We start from the raw sequence: 21,797 nt of genomic DNA on the forward strand, positions 1-21,797 counted from the left end.
ATAAATAAAAATGAATTTTCTTATGAAAGCACTGTATGAATGTACTTGTGACCCATCTCCAGTCCACACATTAGGGAGGCAACATGGGACTCTAACAGTCGAGATGAATCAACAATGAAATGGTACCAGTAGAACGCTCACTGCACTGCTGATATGATGTGGTTCCATTTTTTGCACTAATTCTCAGCACTGTGGGAAGGTTCCAAGTGGGAGTTCCAGCTCAGTGCAAGGATGACATGGATGCATGAACTGCTTAGAATCACACCTACTTGGCCACATGTTATCAGTTACCCCTTGAGGTATCACTACCAAAAGCCCAAATCTCACAGAAGGGGAGGGTCCACCAAACTTCTCCTCTATTTTAGAGATGAAGCCAGGAGGGGATCAAGGCTACATTGCTGGTGAAACAGCTGGATCTAGCTCCATCTTTACTCTTGGCTAGAAAAGCCACTACCCATTTCCTCACGACTGGAGAAGGCAGGAGATCGGGAAAGGTGCTGGCCCTGGAGGGAAGCTGGCCTGATCTGAATCTGTGGGCACTTCCCAGGTGGGCAGCTCTGCAACAAGAACTTAACCTCCCTGGACCTGATCTTTTTCACTTATGTAAAATGTGTACAATCATGCTGCCTACTTCATAGGACAGTTTAAAGGTTAACCATGCTGTTTAAGGAAGTGCCTGGCAGGTGGCAGATACTCTTAATGAAGAGGGACTCTTGCTGTTTTTATTATTTTATTAACTGTAAACATCCAGCTTTAGATATGTTAAAGAAAAATTATTTACCCTCGCAAGGGTTTTTTTCCCCCCATATCAGGGTGAGATCCGTCGCAAAATTCTGGTAAATTCCTCATTCCTTTAGTGCAAATAAAATTTCACTTATAACATCTGCACCATCAGAGTAACATTTCAATTATGGAAAGTGACCTAAACCAGGAAGGTAATACCGTAAGAAGTCAGAAACCGAGGTTCTGAATGAGACATTTTACAGAGAATCCTCCCCTCTCTACCAGACATACAGGATTCAGAAGGAACCTGAGGCAGGGGGTCCTGCAAGGCACTGATCACTTCTTGAGGGAAATTAAGAGAGAAATAACAGGGAAAGGTAAGTGATTGCTATAATGTGCACATTCACCTCCCCCAAGAGGCAAGGAGACAGAAGCAGGTGCCCAAGAGCTGACATAAGGCTTTGCGTATGGACTTTGTCTGCTAGGAGGAAAGTCTGATCTTGGTCACTTCCCCTCTGGAGAAAAATACAACAATATAAGGAAGCGCCAAGCACTGTGGGAAGGTTCCAAGTGGGAGTTCCAGCTCAGTGCAGGACATAAACAAAGAGGAATGACCAGCCTGGAGGTCCGGCCCTGCAGAACACGAAGGCAGAAAGTCAGGGAGCCAGTCTTCTGAGCCCTCCAGGCCCTGCTTTGAAGTGACTTCCCTGCCCAGTCCTAGAGGAAATCATCCAAGCAAAGGCACATCTTGTGCTGTGTGTCACAGGAAGCACAGACTGGTATTTTCTTAAGACACACTCACATATTCGCAGATCAGTCACTGAATGTCACAGCCGGAGGAACCTCAGGGATTCACCCAATAAATACCAACACTGAGCTCAGGGAGAGCCAGATGACATGTGCTAGCGTCCACTTAGTTACCAGTATGATCAGTGCTGAGTTCAGGGTAAGGGAAGCATGTCTAGCAGGGCAACCTAATTTAATCTGGGAGGTCAGGGAAGGGTGAGACTCAAAGGATGAGCAAGAGTTGACCAAGCCAAGGGGTGAAGGGCATTTTGTGTGCAGGGAAGCACGTGCAAGGCCCTGCCGTAGGTGGAGGTACATGAATAGGGGGGAGGTAAAGTGGAGGTCAGCTGGGGCAGGACCTTATAGGTCATCTCATGAGCTTCAGGGGGCTCCTAAAGTGTTGGCCAAACCACAAAGGTTCAGTTTTGGGGAAGAGAAGTCCACAGATTTCATCAAAGTCTCAAAGAGATACAAAGGTTAAGGGGTGCCTGGGTGATGAAGTCGGTTAAGAAGACAACTCTTGGTTGCAGTTTAGATCATGATACCAGAATCCTGAGACGGAGGCCCACGTCTGGCTCTGTGATCAGTGGGGAGTCTGCTTGGGATTGTCTCTCGCTTTCCCTCTGCCCTTACCCCCTGCTCATGCTCTTTCTGTTTCTCAAAAAATAAAAATAAAAAAAAAAAAAGAGGGAGAGAATTCCAAAGGTTAAGAACCACAGAGCCAGTCCAACTCTCTCATTCCAAAATAAGGAAACTGAGATCCACAGAGGGAGACATTTCCCCAAGGTTTCACAGACAGGCAGAGAACTCAAATCAGACTCCTTGTCTGGTGTTTTTCCACATCTACCACTGCCTTATTTCTGGCAGGGGTGTGTCAACAACAACAAAGTACTAAACCTCACTGAATATTGATACTGTATCCAAAACAAGGCTGCTTTGTTTCTGTTGGGGAGGCTTAGAAGTGACACTCCACAGAAATGAACTGTAAAGTTGGCCACTCCACCTTTCTTGGGGTCTAACCTACCTGCAAAACACAGGGGGTCAAAGCCTCCGGTTGCAGGCATCCCCATGAGACGGCTTCTGGGTTCTGAAGACCTCAGCGAGCAGGCTGGGTCACTACAGAATGGGTCACTACAGAAAGGGCTGTCCCAGCAGGCCCCTCACTGCTAACCCAGCAGCCAGCCTTCTCGAGAAGCTGCTCATTTGTTGCTCTTCAAAGTCAGGACTGCGCCAGGAATAAAATCTAGCCCATAGAACATGAAAGGGAGAAAGCCCACACCCCTAATTGTAGAATTCCACCGGGAACTGAAACAGAAACTATTCTTTTAAGTAAGCAACAGTAATTCGCCTCTCTGCCACTTACTTCATAATATTCGAAAAATACTCAGGAAAAGTTTAAATATGTGTGAAGAACACTTCTTAAACTTTTCATGCTTCCCAGAATACCTATGGGAGGAATTCTTAAGTGCCTGGACTGGCATTCGAGGCCCTGTGAAGTCTCGCCCCCAAACTACCTTCCCCAACTTTGTCTCCCACATTCCCCACTCTGGGGCCTTGACTTTGGCCCAGGACTCAATTCCATGCCCAAATCCACTCCTGCTGGCCGGCACTGTGCCTCACCTCCTTCCTCTCCAGCTAAGCAATGGAAACCTAATAGTCAACATCCAGCAGACTCTCAGTGGGCAACCATAATGGGGTCCCACGACCCCTGCTTTGCTTGGGCCATGACAGTGGCAGAAGAGGCAAAGCCCTCACTGCAAAAAGGCTCCCCGCCCCTTCTGCCGGCCCTCGTCCCTCTACAGCTCCTGCCTTCCAGAGACAGTCACCCAACTTAGTTGACTAAGTAAATGACTCACCATGGCCTCTACGCTGAGCCGGATGGGCACGAGAAGAGTCACCCCTAGTTGGGCTCTCCGAGCCCTCTGAGAAGCAACGACCCCTCTAGTAAGAGGCTGAGCCCACACCCAACATGGGCCTTTAAAACCACTCATTCAACAAAAATCAGTGAGCTTCAGCTCTACACCAGGCACCCTCTGGGATCTGGGGAAATGGCACCTGACAAGACCTTACCTCCTGATAAGGGAAAAGATTGCAAAATGCAGCTAACAAATGCTCCATTAAAAGGAAAGGAAAAGAAAAGGCTGGCCTGAGGGGGGGCCCATGGCTGGAGAGGCCCCTGTGACTGACATACAAACAAGAGCCAGAAGGAGTCAGGGCAGAAACACATACAGAAGGGCAGCCCAGGCACTTAGGATCTAAGTGCTTCCCGTCAGGAGCACACAACAACCCAAACACTGGCCACTTCTCCTATGACAAAATGGATTTTAAGAGGAGGAGGGGTGAGCAACTCTCCAAGGCACACAGCCAGCGAATGACAGATACAGCATTTGGATGCGGCTGCTGACCACGGGCTCCCGGGAGGCACACCACACTACCAGGGGAAATAAAGTCTAAGTAGAGGGAACCGTGAGTGCAAAGGCCCAGAGGCAGGAATACACTTGGTATATTCCAGGAACACTTGAAGGAAAAGCTCAAAAGCTTGCTCGGGGGCCAGAGCATAGGACGCCACAGGCCCTGGTAAGGACCGTGGACTGACCGCACAACCTGAGAGGAAGCTATTTGGCAACTGTGAACAGACCTAATTTGATCTAACAAACACTGGCAGTTTAATAAAGATTGGATGATTGTGAGGCAGGAGTGGAAACCAAGATGTCAGTTAGGAGGGGCCTCTGCAGTCCAGAAGAGACAGCGGTGGCCTGGAGTAAGTGGCAGAGAGGAGGCAGGTACATCGAAAGCAAGCCCAGAGGACTGACAGAGCATGGGACATGGGTTGGGAGAGTCGTCAGGGATGACTCCAGCCTGAACAACTAGGTCAAAAATGGCATTATTTATTGTCATGGGCACCCCAGAAGGAGCCAGTTAGGCAAGGGGCGAAGTGGAGAACAACAAGCTCTGGTCTATGAGCGTTACCTCCGAATCCGAGAGACATCTGAGGGGATAGTAAGTGGGCAGTCTGTAGTTTAGAGGAGAGTTTGGGGCTGGAAATAGAGATTCTGGAAATCATCAGGATTTAGATGGCACTTAAAGACATGAGGCTAGGGACGCCTGGATGGCTCAGCAGTTAAGCTCTGCTTTCTGCTCAGGGCATGATCCTGGAGTTCAGGGATCAAGTCCCCCATCTAGCTCTCTAAGGGGAGCCTGCTTCTCCCTCTGCCTATGTCTCTGCCTCTCTCTCTCTCTCTCTCTCTCTCATGAATAAAATAATAATAATAATAAAGACATGAGGCTAGGACTACTGAGGAAGAAATGAGGACTCAGCCCTAGGACTTTGAAAGAGGTGCTCCAGAATAGGGCTGAGATGGGCGTGTCTTTATGTTACCAGGACACCTGTATACAGTAAGACAACTCAGGAGCAGCTTGGAAACCTTCACTACCACGTGTTTCAAGCCCTAAAGTGAATGCTGGGTGACTTTAAATATCATCTAAATTTTTGCACTTGGTCTTCAAGTTCCAGAAGTGTAGTTTTAAAATGTCTTGCTAATGATGGCTAATACATCAACCTAATTAATTAGCTAATATTCTGAGGCACAATATACATTTACTGTGAGATTCATCAAAGAGTTTCTTCATTAACTGTCAATCTTCTGGCCATCTTGTCAGAGCTAATTAGACCACTGCTTTTTACCTCCTATTACTGCAGACAAAAGCACGCACTGCCAAGTAGAAGTGGTGTCAACACAGTCACTCTCTCACTGTTCACTCATGCTTCTATTACTGGAATCATCTTCACCCTGTGATGCCTTTGACACTTACTCATTTTATGAGGGTTTCAGTACTGAGCAGCAAGCAGCAGTTTCAGCCTAGCTCTCCCATGTGCCGGCTGGGCAAATCACATAAGCCTTTCTGGGCCTCATCTTTTCATCTATAAAGTGGGGCACTACCTCCCAGCAGTGCTCTCGAGATGGTTAAATAGGTGTGTAGCAGAGCTCCCGGCATCAATGCATAGAAATTCTATCTTATATCCTCATTCCTCTACTATTCTAAGGACAACATTTTAGGTCAAATTCCTGAGACCCCTTCCATCCTCTCCATACTTGACCATAAGCAGTGATTTGAGGGTGTCCCCTACTCATCCACCCTCCTGGCAGCATTATCATTGGGGACCTTGTTAGAAGTGCCAATTCTCAGGCCAACCTCAGCCCTAGTGAATCAGAAACTGGGGGCTGGAGCCCAGCACCTTCAGGTGTTGAAGTCTGAGACCCACTACAAAAGGTGGGCAGCATTTTGGGAGACTCACAGGTCCTCAGGACAGGGACCATCGGCTGTAGAGGATCTTGTCATCAATACTTGCTACCATAACAGGCAGCAAGTTACCAATTTATCATAAACGCAAAGCTTCCTGTCTTACCAACTGTCTTCAATAAATATCAAATATATCACTTAAATAAAAATGAAATTTCTTACCAAAGTTCAATCCCCATACTCCTTTCTATAGCAACACGGAAAACAAAATCCCAGTCCAACTTAACCTAGACTGGTGTTGCTATATAATTATTTTTCCAACTTTCCTTGTAAGGCTTGACAAAAACACTAACATCCTTTCTACCCATTCCAAAGAATATTAATTTAAGATCTGGTTAACCTAATTTTCATAAGGAAAACACATTCTGATTGTTTTATGTACATGTTTATCATTTTAAAAACCAAACTATCCCAGATTTTGATGCTCCCATGAGTTGAGTGACTGGAACATACGAAGTGGCAGATGCCCACAGGGAGAATGGGACCCAAACCAAATTCAGCTGACCCTCTTGTGGCTTCTCTGGGCCTGCTTGATCCTGTGTTGGAACAGACCCTAGTTTTGAAATAGTTCCCTCACTGCAAACCAAGACCCTCTCCAACACAAATGTGGAACTCAGCAGTTGTAAATGATGCCTCCCTCAGTGTTTTCCCATCCAAACCAGGACACTCTTGAGAGTGATAGGGAGGATGCTATTAATAACTATGCCAGGACAGCAGGTGTAAGCCGGAATGCGTGATCATCACCCCATCTGTCACAGTCTACATGAACACAGTGATCCTCAAAGTAATTTTCCTCTGGTGTCCAGACACCTAACTGTGAGACTAGAATAGAGCTACATTTATAAGCTCCAGAGTCTGACTCTTCAATCAAAGGCTAGGTGTTACTTGGAGAGGAGAGGCTGAACCAGTTGCAGTGAGCACCATGAGAATAGGGGACTTATGTACCACCATGTCCCCAGCATCTACTGCCATGAACTGTAGACAGTAGGTGCTCAAGAAACCAGCTAAAAAAATTAGTCAATGCTTCACATTGTATTTCCCTGAATCTAAGATAGTATATTTCTTTATGATTTAACTTTTGAAATCAGGGTATGCTCTTTTATAATCTATCTTGCCAATGTATTTTTTTGTTTCCTGAAAAGTGTTAAGTCAATAATATGTCTTACATGTGTTGGTGCCATAGTATCAAAACAACACAGTAACTGCCTATCATCCCAGATTCACAGAGACACGTTAATGATACCCATGGGACCAGAGACCCTGTCATGGCAATCTCGAGGTGGCAACTCCAAATGGAGGCACGATTTCATCTAACAGAGTCTGCCTGGCCTTAAAATTCTTGGAGAAAGACTTGACCTCGCTTCTCTATAGATTATCTTTCCCTCCCCACCAGGTCAGTGATACCGTCTCATGAATGGGGCCAATAGCCTGGAATCCTGCCAAATGGTGCTGGAGTAAACGCCATCTGTGTTGTCAACTCATAGTACGTGCCAACAATGGTATCTAGGCAGTCTCAGATGGAAGCCACAGGGGAGCGTGAGAGTCTTTATTAAGAGCTGACATGCACTAAGCACTCACCATGTGCCAGTCTACAACACCCACCAGGCTCCCTGGGCTTCCACTGGCCGCCCTTGGCACTGGTCTATTCAGATAAATACAGGGTGGGAACAACAGGCTGCCAGGGGACAGCATGGAGAGTACCCTCTGTGAGCTGTCCTTGAAGGAGCCCGGCAGAGCTGAGAGGCTCAGGTCCAAGGCAACAAGATCCATGGTTGGTAGGTACAGGAACCATCCTGGCTTAAAAGCTACCTACCCCATAGGAACCAAATCTCATAATCACACAGGTCTCCTCAAGGGATATGCCCAGTTAGAGGAGTCACACTGCACTTAGGGAATCCCAAAGTATGGTGTCCCACAAGTGTTTACAAACTAGCTCTAGTTCTTCCCAGCTCAAGATACAATGGATTAAACCAGAGGTCATTTTTACCATGAGCACTGTTGCCCAGTAATATACCTGTCATTTGCCATAGTGGTTTTTAATATTTTAATATAACTTATAAAGATATTTAAGATTAAATGGTTATGTAAATAAATGAAGAATATGTTAACCATAGTAATTTTTTTATAAATTGTGGTAAAACATACGTAATGTAAAATTTATCATCTTAAGCATTTTCAAGTGCATGGTTCAACGGTATTAAGTACATTTACACTGTTACATACTATCACTACCATCCAGCCACATAATTATTTTGTTTTATAAAACTGAACTTAAAAATTGTTAGCCAATAATTCCCCATTCTCCCTTCCCTCAGCCCCTGCAACCACCATTCTACTCTCTTCCTGTTTCTATGATTTGGACTACCTTTAGGTATCTTTTTTTTTTAAAAAAAATTTTTTTTAATTTTTATGTATTTATGATAGAGAGAGAGAGAGAGAGAGAGAGGCAGAGACACAGGCAGAGGGAGAAGCAGGCTCCATGCACCGGGAGCCTGAAGTGGGATTCGATCCCGGGTCTCCAGGATCACGCCCTGGGCCAAAGGCAGGCGCCAAACCGCTGTGCCACCCAGGGATCCCTACCTTTAGGTATCTTGCACTAGTGGAAGCCTACAGTATTTGTCCTTTTGTGACTGGCATATTTCATCTGACCATAATGTCCTCAAGGTTCATCCATGATGAAGCATGTGTCAGAATTTCATTCCTTTTTAAGATTGGATAATGTTCCAATGTATACACCACACTTTATTTATTCATCCATCATTAGACACTTGAGTTGCTTCTACCTTTGGGCTATTGCAAACAATACTACTATGAACCTGGGTATACAAATATTTTTTTGAGATCTTGCTTTTATTTCTTTTGGTTACATACTCTGAAGAACTGCTATATCTTATGGTAATTCTATTTTTAATTTTTTTGAGGAACTGCCGTACTGTTTTCCATAGCAACTGTACCACTTTACATTCCCACCGATAGTGCACAATGGTTCCAATTTCTTTTTTTAATATGCAAACACTACTGAGGAGTGGAAGAGTGTGACCTCAGAGGGCAGGAATGAGGCACGGGCAAGCACAAGGAGGCATGATCAAAGATCTGTGCCTGGGGTGCCCGGGGGGCTCAGTCAGTTAAGCATCTTTTTTTTTTTTTTAAGATTTATTTATTTATTCATGAGAGAGACAGAGAGAGAGAGAGAGGCAGAGACATTGCAGAGGGAGAAGCAGGCCTCCCACAGGAGCCCAATGCAGGACTCGATCCCAGATCCCGGGATCACGACTTGAGCCAAAGCCAGGTGCCCAACTGCTGAGCCACGCAGGTGTCCCAAGCATCTGACTCTTGATCCCAGCTCAGGTCTTGATCTCAGGGTCCTGAGTTCAAGGCCCTTACCCCATTGGGCTCCACTCAAAAAAAAAAATCTTTCCTTAATCCCAGACAGACCTTCTGAGAAGTTGAAGACAAAGTTTCAGGTACTCTGTCTTCAGACTGTTGATCTGACAATCAAAGAAACGGTCAGTTTTACCGGTCAGTTTGCCTCAAAAAGTTTTAAGTCCCTGGCACTTCTGGGTTGTGCATGCCAAGTAGATTTCTATAGTCTCCCACACTGCAGCATTAAAGAGAAGCCCTGGAGAGGGGCCATGTGACACCCATGTGGAGTTGGCTGGTGCCTATGAAGAACTGATCTGGGCAGCAATGGCTGTATTAAATGACAGATGAGCCTGAGAGGATCTGGAGTTATACACAGAGATGTCCTATATCAACTCTATTCTAGGTAATGAGGAACTGCTCCCATGGATGGAACAACCTAGATGGCTTCTTTCCTCAATGACTGGTCCCCTCAGCTGGGATGGGTTCACCAGGTTTTTGGTGGTAACTGGGTCCCAACTTCTTCTCCATGAAGTCTCTGGGCCTTTCCCTGCCCAGGCGATCTCTGTATCTCATCTCTGTGGCCACTATGCCACATGAAAGGCAAAAACTAGAGTGCCAAGGACCTTGGAACTGAGGGAGAAGGGGTCTCAGCAAGCCCTAGAGCCAGGGTCCGAGGTATGCCTCCAGAGCTGTGCGTGTAGAAGGATGGCAGCCTGTGCCAACAGCTCTAGTTTCTATACATCCTCATCAATACTTGTTTTATTTCCTGGGTTTTTTTTTCCCTTTTGAAAGCAGCCATGTGGGATCCCTGGGTGGCGCAGCGGTTTGGCGCCTGCCTTTGGCCCGGGGCGCGATCCTGGAGACCCAGGATCGAATCCCACGTCGGGCTCTCTGCATGGAGCCTGCTTCTCCCTCTGTCTGTGTCTCTGCCTCTCTGTCTCTCTCTCTGTGACTATCATGAATAAATAAATAAAATCTTAAAAAAAAAAAAAAAAAGATTGAAAGCAGCCATGTTAATGGGCATGAGGTGGCATTGTGGTTTTGATCTACATTTCCCTAATGATTGATGATGCTGAGCATCTTTTTATGTTCTTATTAGCCATTTGCGTGCCTTCTTTGGAGATGTCTACTTAAGTTTTTTAATTGGGTTGCCTGATTTTTGTTAATCAAATGCCATCTTTATCTATTTCCAGAAAACAGATCTAGTTGTTAACCAAGGTCAAATTTTAAGTAGATAAACGTGGACTATGTGTATACAATGGAATACTCCTCAGCAATGAAAAAGAGTAAAATACTGATAAAAACAACTTCATGAATCTCAAAGCCACTATGTTGAGTAAAAGAAGCCCATCTCCAAAGTTACATACTCGGTGATGTTCTGGAAAAGGCGAAACTACAGGGATGGGGAACAGATCAATGGCTGCTGGATGTCAGGGGTAGGGGAAGGGTCTGACCACAAAGAGACAGCAAGATGGAACCAAAGAGACAGCAAGGCTGTCATGGTGGTTACACATATCTAGAGATGAGGTAAAATTCAGAGAATTGAAAAAAAAAAAAAAAAATTCAGAGAATTGTACACCCAAAAGAAGGTCAGTTTTACTGCATGTAAATTAAAAAAAAATGTTCATGCAGAAGGCAAAAGAGGGTTTGGTTTTTTTTTTTATATATTTTATTTATTCATTCATAAGAGACACAGAGAGAGGCGGAGACACAGGCAGAGGGAGAAGCAGGTTTCCTGTGGGGAGCCCAATGTGGGACTCAATCCCAAGACCCCAAAATCATGACCGGGGCCAAAGGCAGATGCTCAACCACTGAGCCACCCAGGTGCCCTGCAAAAGAATTTCTCCTTTTTTCCACATAGACATTATGCTGACTTACATGCATCATCTCGTGGAACCCTCACAAAACTCCAGGAATGTGTAATTATTATATCTGAACCCAGGTCTGACTGAACTAGGAGAAACTAAGTCCCGATTATTTCGGATACGTGAGATTCCATTCAAGCTTTTCGAGATGTGGAGTGTTTGCTAATTATTATTTCTCCTACAGTAGAAGGAATTTAGAGTGGGCAGAACCACGTCCACAACACATAAATGAATCTTTCTTCCTGGGGACAGGGTCTACAGCGCTTCCACCAGATACTTAGTAGGACTTAATGATCTCAAAAAATTCAGGAATTGTAACTCTAGTTCCAAGGTCCAGGGAGGGATTGCGGCTTGCCCCACAGGGCACAGCGGGCCTCTGGCAGTGCCAGTGCCAGACACTCAGGCCAGTTCTCTCCATTGCTCAAAGATGCCTCAGTTCCAAGCAGTCCTAGTGGTATATCCCCCATGGCGATTTTAGTCCACACAATTTCCTCACCTACCGAGCCAGAGCTAGGAAAACAGGGCTGAAATGCGGTCCAGGTCCTTAGCCCAATTCCTATCTTGGTCAAATATAAAAACTGCAGTTTACAACCCTGCACATTTAGGGTAATTAATAGAGACAGCTCCCAGTGAACAGAAAAAACAAGGATAGATCATGCAGGAAAGCATGCTTTTGATCTGTGCCTTTGGTTTTCTGATGAGCTCAGAGAATTAATATTTGTAAGGCACTCCTGACAAGCTGAGGCAGGAGCACAAATTAGTGTGGTTATGCTAATTAAGTGAGAGGTTCTGTAGCTCCAGGACCCAGTGATTAACGAAAGTGAAAAGGGTTGACTGGTCTCTGGGCTCTCTGCAAAGAGCCCTGTGCTGAGTGAGCTGCAGTGACAAACCTGCAAGGACACATTTCCTTTCACCTGTCACAAGAGCCCAGGGGGACGCAGGTGAGGGGAGACTCAGAACAATACATTAGGATTTCTCAATTTATCCTAATTGCGAAAAATTATCAAGGAAGAAAAATCAGGGTATGCAATCACCTGTTCATGGCGTAACACGATTTGTAAGTGACTTGTACAAGAGGACCTCAAACAGCTTGTGGCATTTTAACTGTCACAAGACAAAAACACCATACTGGGTCCTTTCACCTTCAGAGCTGAACAAAGATGGTTTAATGAATCCTGAGAGTCACCCCTGCAAGGAGAAACTTGGGAGGAAGCAAAGATGCAGTGTGACTCTGAGATAAGCTGCTACCCATGAAGATGGGCTTATTCCTTCTACAAAGACTTTAAAAAGAATATAATCAGGACTATCATCAATCTACCCACATGTGCTAGGGCCATGTGTAGCTGAAATGAAATGCCATCTATTCCCCCTATAAATGATCTTTTTGGAGGTTTATTACTTAGTTACAAAAATCTATTCCCTGGAATTCAGCTTTCTCAAATGTAAAAGTGAGAGAGAGAGAGAGAGAGAGACACCCTGGAAGGAAATACCTCAATAACCTGCTCCCCATCTTCCATGAGCACAGAGGTCTGAATTTCACCTACATATGATTTTTTTTTTTAAAGAAACTGTCATTTTAGAGCAGAAGAGGATATTAGGGAAGAACAAAAGCTAATGTTTATGAGCACTTAATGTGTCAAGACTCTGCTAATACACTTTATGTACATCATCTCATTTAATCTTTCCTCAACACCATAAGGTAGGCCTGGTTATGATTTTCTCCATTTTACAGATAATAGAACAGAGACTTACACAGGCAAAGCAATTCATCCAAGATCCCACACCCATTCTATGGGAGAGCTGGATCCCAATTCACAGCTGTAGGACTCGGAGGCCCATGCCTCCATCACTGTTCCAAACTGAGTCCAGCCTCTCGTTTCGCAGATGGGGAGCCTGAGAGCTCAGAGGTGCACAGATCTGGTGCTTGCATGCAGAGCTGGGGCCCATGAGGTGGGTCTCCTGACCTCCAGGCTGGGCTCAGGCTGCTTCCAACATGGATGAACACTGAGAGTATGAAAGCCTAAGTCAAAAGTCTCCTGCACATAGCACAGGTGGTGGCCAGACTGTCAACTCCCTAAGGGTACAGTACAGATGCCTTTGATCTTCCCAGTACCCTTCCCTGCCCTGGCAGACAACTGGCACTCAGGGAGTACTCAGCCACTAATACATAGATGGGTGGATGGTGGGTGGGTGGGGAGGTGGGCGGATGGAGCTATTTCAAGTAAGGACCTCTCTGCATTGTTCACATCCAAAGCAGATTCTCATACAATATTTTTAGCAAATTCACTTTTTTAGTCACCTCTGAGAAACCAGAAGCTACTTCAAAACCCTGTAGAGAGATATGGACACACCTTCAGGGACCTCAGAGGGGCTGCAAAGCCCCAGGGGATGCCAAAGAAAAGACACTGAGGGTGGCTTCAGGCCAGCCTCCTGGTGGCTCTGTAGAGGACCAGCACTAGACTCTGGATCTGGGGAACACAAGCAGAGGAGGAGGAGAAGAGAAGAGCTCTGCCTCCCACTCAGCGTGTGACCTCAGCTAGTCACTTCTCACCATGTCCCCTCCCTTTCTTCAACTGCCAAATGTGCACAATACCTGTCATTTTGCTCTCTCTACAAGAACAAAACTAATCAAATCATCCACTATCTAAAGGTAAAGCTCCTAGCAGTGCCTAGCACACAGGAAATACCCAGCAACTGTGAGCTGTTGTACTCAACAGAGATTAAAAATGCCATATGACTCCAATATTTTATCATAACTAAAGAACAAAACCCCAAACAACAGCAAAACACCTCATGTCTACAGAAGTGTTTTGAAAGCTATAAAGGATTATGTAAGTTTTACTGTGACGACAGTTAAGTGCCCTGCAGTATCAGTGTCATTAAAAACCAACGAAACAACTCAATACATCTAACTCCCCCCTCCCTTTAATACTGCAGACTAGGCTCACAAAGAATCAGCATTAAGAAAGGGTCCAGAGATGGGTTTTGTCCACTCCACTGGGTTACAACAGAGGTGCCAGAAGCTCAGAAAGATTAAGTCATTTGCCCCAGGTCACCCAGCATGAAGCAGGCCTTCCTGGTCCCTCCTCATGAGCTGGAGCGACCAGGAGAGCCAGGTCCAATGTCTCCTCCAACATCCCCATCAGCATTATCTAGTGGCACTTTTAGAGTCTAGCAGCTAGTGACTAGCGGCTGCCTCAGTGGCAGCAGGGTCCCTGGAAATGTGGGGGCTCATATCTACCCAAATCACAACAGTCAAAAGAATCATGTCATCACAGCCAACAAAAATACAGATAAATGGGAAGTAGTCATATGGGCTGAGGTCACAATTTGGCCCCCACCGAGCACACGACCATGGGCAAATCTCAGCTATTCTGGATCTCAGGATCCTAGGCACAAAAGAAAAGCTCTGTGTCTCAGTTTCGTCCTCTGCAGAAAGAGAAGTTCCTCTGTAAGGATTAAATGAGACCACGTGTGTAAAGCATGCAGCACAGAGACTGGTACGGGTAATGTACCAGTGGTAAATGCTCCATGAAAGTTAGCTGCTGTTATTATTTGCACTTATTATTGAGAGGAGGAGCCAAGAGTAGCCAGATCCATGACCTATGCACAATCATCCATCTATTTATTCACGAGCAGTTGTGTGAAGAGAGAGGGATTATCCATAACCAGCAAATAAATAGAACCATTGTTTCCAAACAGAAGTTTTGGAGGTTTTTTGTTTGCTTGTTTTGGGCCAACTAAGTGGCAGTTCAGATCCATTCCATTGCACTGGACTTCCGCTGTCTCTCTTTTCATTCCACATCCACATCTACCTTCTCCCAAAGGCTGCCAGCATCACAGGCCTGCTCAAGGAGGCCATGGGCGGGCTGCCATTCTCAACAGTTTGGCATGCGGCTGGGAGCCACGTCTGTCAAGTCCACACTGACGGCACAAATTTTTGAAAAGCTAGAAACCGAATGCCTGAACTCCGCCCTTTTGTCTCCCACCCTGGGAAGCACCACAAGCCACCCTGTGCTTGACAACTCCATTTCTTCCATGCTTTAAAAGTGGGGCAGAGTTTGCTGATCACAAAACTTAATTTGCAGTAAAATGACTGTGTGGTGCCAGCAAGCCAGTGAAAAGCAAGGAGAAAGATCACCTTTAAGGAACTAATGAGAACAGAGGGTCAAAGCTGTTGAGGGCCAGTAACAGTATTTTAAAAAGATGCAGTCTGGACTGCAGTCGGGACTGGTTCAGAGAACCATCATCAATCTTCAGAACCACAGCCTGGAAGAAAAAGGTGGGGAGGAAGAGGAACAGTGACCATCAGATAGCAGACTTTCAATCCGGTAGGTAAATCTCTCCACTGCATCTTTGCCCACAGAGGAGGAGGATATGACATGAGAGATTCTGCCTAAGGCCTTTGACAAAGAAGAAAGGGGGAAGGGGGAGCCAGGAAAACCCCACCAGCCCACAGCTCTCCTACCCCCTCAGGGAGCATGTACCATAAACAGAGCTGATGGTGCAGGCAGCATGTCCTAAATAACACTCAAGAGGCCAACTGACAAAAATAAGTAGGTACAGGGACTCATCGTGACCTGGTTGTGGGCAGCAGGCTGAGCAGAACAACTGGCGTATGCCAGTGGTCTGCAAATGAAAGGCAGAGTCACAACTGTTTAATGCACACGAGTACTGTCTGAGAGGACTCTGTCCCTCTGCGTCCCACAGACCCACACAGACCGGTCGGCAGCTGCCTGACCATCACGGCGTCAGAGTTGAGTATGGCTCAGTCTCTCATTGTGTTGTAGAGCTTTCTCAAATGAGTGTTTTGGGACTTTGATCTCAGCCTCACTATGAGATGAGGAAAAAGCTCACCAAAGCACTCAGGAAACTGAACTAAAACAGCCATCAATGTACATGGTTAACACAAACCCCCAACTATCTGCAGATCCTGATCAGATTATAGGTCTTACTAAAGTCACCAAGTAACATTCTAACTGGCAACTCAAAACCCAGAAGCTCCATTTAAAGGTATTTTGGGGAGCCTTGCTGGCTCAGTCAGTGGAATGTGAGAGTCTTGATCTCAGAGTCGTGAGTTCAAGCCCCACAGTGGATGTAGAGTTTACTTAAAAGGAAAATATTTAAAAATAATAATAATTCTGAGACTTGGAATCAGAGACCTAAATTCATTCTATGATTATATCAACTAAATCCATTCATTCTTCAAGTAATTACTGAGCACCCTCTACATTCTAGTTGCAGCAAAGGCAAGCCTGTGGGGGGACCAGACGGGCACACTCCCTCAAGAAGCTAATGCTCTAGTCAAGACTGTATTTGTTGATTTTTAACTTTCAGGAAGGAAAGCAAGGCTCTGGTTTCTGAATGAGCTAAACAATACCATTCTACCCAAGTGTTTATTTGGGGCCTTCCCATGGGATTCATTATCTGCTGGAGGAAGAGAAGGCACTCGGAGACCAGAGCTAGCTGGTTTTGGTAGAGGAGGCTGAGCACAACTAGGAAGTGGGTTTTCACACTGTTCGGAGGAGGACCCAAGAAGGATCCTTGGCGCCACAGCTGAGCACGAAAGATTCATTGTCCTCAACGTGGCTCCCATTACCCATTATCTAATGGCCCCCTTAGGTTTAGAAAAGGACCTGCTGGGCCGCCCTGGTGGCTTAGCAGTTTAGCGCCGCCTTCAGCCCAGGGCGTGATCCTGGAGACCCAGGATCTCACATCCGGCTCCCCGCATGGAGCCTGCTTCTCCCTCTGCTTGTGTCTCTGCCTCTCTCTCTCTAATAAATAAATAAAATCTTTAAAAAAAAAAATAGAAAAGGACCTGCTGCTTTCAAACAAAACAGGAAAGCACTAATTTCAGAATCCTGACCCTTCAGAACACCGATGGAGAAAATGAGACCCAGAAAAGGGAAAGGACTCCCCAAGGTCACAATGACAGGCCTCCAATTTTTAGTCACATGGCTTAAAACAAAGAGACAGAAACTAAGATGACAGATCCCTTAATAACTCACAAACCATGGGTTTTGTTTTTTTAATCATAAAAGAGCCTTTGGGGCAAGGTGGGTGATGGATCAGAGGAACACCTGTCCCAGCAGCGTGGCGCCCAGTCACCCAGTCGGCTGCTCCACAGGCGGGGTAGCTGGCGATGCTACTGGGCCCGCTGCTCGTCCCAGTGCGTCATCTTATTATGGCAACGGGGAACACATCCAGCTGGCCTGAGGTAAGACCCAGCCCCATGCTCAAGGCATTCTGCAATCCGGGCTAATTTGGGAAATGATTTTTCTGCAAGCTCATACATGACTCATCTTTATAGGCCTCCTATCAGGTCTGTCGGCTACAAGGAATCCCATTCAAACCACCTCTGCCAACAGCTGCTCAGGAGACCAGGAAACCTTTGGGGATGCTGTGGCTAATTTTGTGAAACATAGCCTGCATTCATACTAGTCCTCTCCTGATAGGACTGCTAATGTTATTGGTATCATTAGTCTCATATGCAGCCTAAAGACTGCTCTGGGCCTACCTTAATTTAACTGAGGTCCCCTTCCTGCCTTTGGTAAGATCAGAAAAGAAACGAAACATCAACAGGAATTAAGATGGAAAGCTACTGTGTCCCCAGCACCATGGAGATTCTCTAAGCAGTGCTCTGTGAAGGCAGAAAGGCGGCTGGGGGACCACTGAGGTCGGTTCCCCACTGTACTGCAATGGGGCTATAGTCCCCCCGCCCCCACAAAAGTGACCAAACTTCCCAGGATCTTAGTTGCCCTCAGGTGCAAAATAACCCACTACTCCGGCCCCCGGCCCCCGCCTGGGGCCGGTCCTGAGAACGGAGTGAGATGACTGGGTCCCTCACTGCATTCTCAAAACCACAGGACACTGCAGGGATGTTCAAGACTGTTTTGATGTTAGTTTTGGACTGTGACCCTGGAAGGGCCAGCCTTCTGCGGACTCTGCCACTGTGAGGTGTCACGGTGTTTGCCAACAAGGAGGGACTCAATTGAGTGTTGCAGGTGTGAGTGAATGAAGGACTACCAGGTGCCATAAAAAGTGTTGTATCTGTTGACTGGATTCATTTTGACCACAAAGACTGTTAATTGGGGGAAAATGAAGTGTAAAATTTGAAAGAAGCTTTAAAATTGATAAAAAATACAGTGACTGCTGATGTACAAGAACTCTTTACCAGGCCAAAAGTCTACAGCCTCACGTGACAGTACTTGCATCTTTCCTCTTGTTCTAAAAATATGTAATGACAGAAAGTTACTGTGAATATAGTCGGTGTACAATTTTCTTTCTAATCAAAGACTCTTCACACATCTGTAAAATGTACACTTAAATCTGAGATGCCAAAGTTATTTTGTCCTCTGGCGGTGCACTGGTCTGGTCATCCTGCCACCATGTCAGCCCCAGTGAACAGCTCAGGGTCACAGGGAGCCTACAGGGCTGGCCAAGGGTGTTGATGAGTGATAAAACTCCTAGACGGACTGCTCTGCTGGGAACGCAGACCAGGGAAAGAGAATTAAAAAAACAAACACCTGCATAATTTACATCTTCATATCACGTATCTACTTTGATTATCTTTCCTGGTGAGAAGGTAAGGCCCAGGAGGCAGGGATCTCTGTTGTATTCCAAGGACCAGAAGAGGTCCAGGCCCCTAGGAGATGCTGGATCAACTATCTGGTGAAGGAATGAAGGCACGAATGAGCAAGAGAGACTCTGATGAACACGGCGTAACTGAAGCCACCTTCTTTCCCATCCCTCTGTTGCACCCTGCTAACTCAACCCACCCGAGTCTCACTCTGAATCTCAAATCCTCAGAGAACTGGCTCCCCAAGACCCACCCCTACAAGCCTGATGTGACCCCTCCTGAGCTCCCCCGTGCTCCCCACACTGCCAGAGCCAGCGCCTGGGCTATACACTGCGATGTCTACTGAGTCTAGCGCTACATCTCCATCCAGAGCCTCGTGTGGGGCCTGACGGAGCCTACACAAAATCAGTGCCGAATGGAGGGACCAAGGAATGAATCAATGAAGGAATGGGGCAAAGATTTCAAAGTCCAGATGAAAAGCAAACAAACACAAATGGTTTCTCCAAGGAAGGGGCCACAGACTCAAATGTCAACAGCCCAAGTGGGAAACAGGAATCAGAGCAGTGGCTGGCAGCAGGAGTGGTGGGGCCCCTGCCCATGCTGCCTTGTACGAACGAAACAAGGCCTTAGGGCTGTCTCTTTTTTCAGGAGAACCAGAAAGCTGAGATATGTGAGTGATTTCCTGATTTTTAAATACTGGCCACTAGTTCTTTTTTCAACAATGTGTATGGATCAAACACAACACGTCTATGGACTGAAACCAGCCCAGAGCCACCAGCCAGTTACCTCTGTTCACAGGCAAAAGAGGCATTTAAGCTCCAGAAACATCAGGGAACATCAACAGTCCGCACATGATATGCTTGCTGGAAGGAAGAAGCACTGAACAAAATGAGACGCATCATGCCTGTGTGCACGACCAGAACCAAGATCACTGGTTCCCCCAAAGTGGCCTTGGGGCAGCTACACATCTCCTGCCAGTGTGGCCTTTCAAAACTGACATCCCCAACCCAGAGTCCAGTGTCCTCCCTTGTCCAGAGCTTGGGAAGAACCCTCCCTTGTCCCTTTTAGCTCTTGGGAAGAACCTCTTGTCTTTGCCAGGCCTACCCACAAGCTCACCCCAGGGAGCTCCCTGACCCATCAGCCTTCGCCCTAGCCTTCTTCCTGGGTCCTTCAGTTTCAACCCTCCTCCACCAAGCCTCACTGCACAGGCCCTGAGCCAGCCAAGAAGCTGACCCTCTGCCACCCTCTGGAACCCACACTGTCTTGATCCCACATGGGGCCTGGAGCAGAGATGACCAGGGCCAGCAAGAGCTGAGGCTTGCCTTTCTGCATCCCCAAGAAATGGTAGGGTCTCAGAGGAAGGCGATGCGCATGACCCCTCCCACAGCCAGGCTCTGCTGAATGAGTAAGTCAGTATACTCTAGAGCAGCGGGAGGGACAGTCTCAAAAAGATCTCCCCCAGAGGCGGACAATGATTGCTTACTACAATCAGGCTCCGTAACTTACCAGAGACTGTTTGCTTGCTAACCGGGGTCCCCACTTCCCCCACGGACCTTTCTTTTCAATGAAACGCTGCTGGTGGCTTATAAGAGTAGGAGGTTTAGAAAACACCGACAGAAATCTCGTCGAAGTGCAAAGGGAAGTCCAGCTACAATGATCAGCAGAAACCGCCAGGGAGATGTACCTGTCATTCCAGGGGTGTCCTCATCTCCCCTGACGACTGTGTGTGAATCACAGCCAAAGGCCTAATACCACAAGGATGGGGTTCTTGCTGGCTCCACGTGAAGTGCCTGCCAGCCCTGGTCTTCTGGCCAACCTCAGAACTCTCCTGCTTTGCCTCTTGAGTGCCCCACAGCCCCCTGCTCAGCCCCTTCCACTCTGCCCCCCACCCCCCACCCCGTCTCCACTCCACCTGGGGCCCCCTTACCCTCTCCTCGGAGCCTAGCACAAAGGGCGTCCCCAACGGCCTCACCAATGAAGCCCCCCTTTCCAGCGCGCCCAAGCCCCGACTCCAGCCCCCGCTGCGGTGGGTGCTGCGGTGGGTGCTGCGGTGGGTGCTGCGGTGGGTGCGTTTCAGGTGGCCTGCGGGTGGGGGGTTACGCCAGGTCGGCTCTCCCTGCCTCGGGCAGGCTTCTCCGAGGCAGGCACTCAGAGGTTTCTGCATCTGCTGCAGCCCCCAGCGGAAGGCGGTGCCCAGAGGAGGCCAGTGTGTGCTGTGCTGGGAGAACCTAAGCCGAGGCGAGCTGGCCCCGGGCCTCCCTGCTTGAAGGACAGACCGGGACGCCGGGTGACCTGGCCGGGGCGGTCTGAGCTTCAGGAGGCGGCTCCCGGGATGCTCACGGGATGCTCGCTCACAGGTGCTCTCTGGCTCACTTTGCGCTCTCCGCAACTTCCACGTATCTTTGCAATCGGAGAAAGTCCCAGTAGCGTCATATTTTAATCCAACTTCCCCCCAGTCCCGCCATTCTGAGGCGCCGTTCACGGGGTTCCTGAGAAACGCTGCCTGGGCTAACGCAGGCCGGTTCCGGGCCGGCACGTGGGCGGAGCAGCAGCCCGAGGTCGGCGGCAAGCCCGGCGGGAAACCCGAGAAACGTCCCCGGACCGCAAGGACCTCCCGGGCGGCACGCGGCGCGGCACAGGGCGCGGGGCCGGTCAAGGTCGCGGGGGCGTCCTTGGTGCGCCGCGCCCACAGCCTGCGGCTCCGCTCCGAGCGCCGTCCCGCGTCCGTCCGCCGGGCTCCGGGGCGTGCCGGCCCGGGGGTGGCGGCGGCGGCGGCGGTGGCGGTGGCGGTGGCCGTGGTGGTGGTGCCGCCGCCGCCGCCGCCCGGACGCCCGCTGGCCGAGCCCCGAGCCCCGAGCCCCGAGCCCCGAGCCCCGAGCCCCGAGTCGGGGCGCTGGGCCGCGCGGGCTCCGACAGCCCCCGGCCCGCCTGCCCGCCCCCGCGCCTGGGCTCGCCCTGCGCACCGGGGTCGCTCCTGCCCTCGGGGTCCCCGGGAGCACACAAAGGCGGCGGGTCGCCCTCGGCGCGAGCCACGGCTCCCGGGCCCGCCGACGCCGGGGGGGGGGGGGGGGGGCGCGGGCGCGGGCGGCGGCCCCAGGCCTGGGCGGAGGCTCCCCCGCCGCGGCCAGGCCCGCCCCGCCCGCCCCCGCGCCCGCCGCCCGCCGCCCGCCCCCGCGCCG

The 21,797-nt window shown here is 48.3% G+C and overlaps 1 protein-coding gene across 2 annotated transcripts in view; it reads right to left on the reverse strand.

The window, feature by feature from the left end:
- RAPGEF1 (Rap guanine nucleotide exchange factor 1) overlaps window positions 1-21,797 on the reverse strand; it is a 137,743-nt gene that overhangs the window by 115,710 nt on the left and 236 nt on the right. The window contains exon 1 of one of the 2 annotated variants that reach the window (XM_041726360.1): window positions 20,546-21,287. The exons of the other annotated variant lie outside the window; for it this stretch is intronic. The gene's annotated coding sequence lies outside the window, so the exon portion shown is untranslated. Of the gene's footprint in view, window positions 1-20,545; window positions 21,288-21,797 lie in introns of those variants that run through there. 2 annotated transcript variants of the gene reach the window in all.

The sequence above is a fragment of the Vulpes lagopus genome, chromosome 12, assembly GCF_018345385.1.
Source record: "Vulpes lagopus strain Blue_001 chromosome 12, ASM1834538v1, whole genome shotgun sequence".
NCBI classification, from domain to species: Eukaryota; Metazoa; Chordata; class Mammalia; order Carnivora; family Canidae; genus Vulpes; species Vulpes lagopus.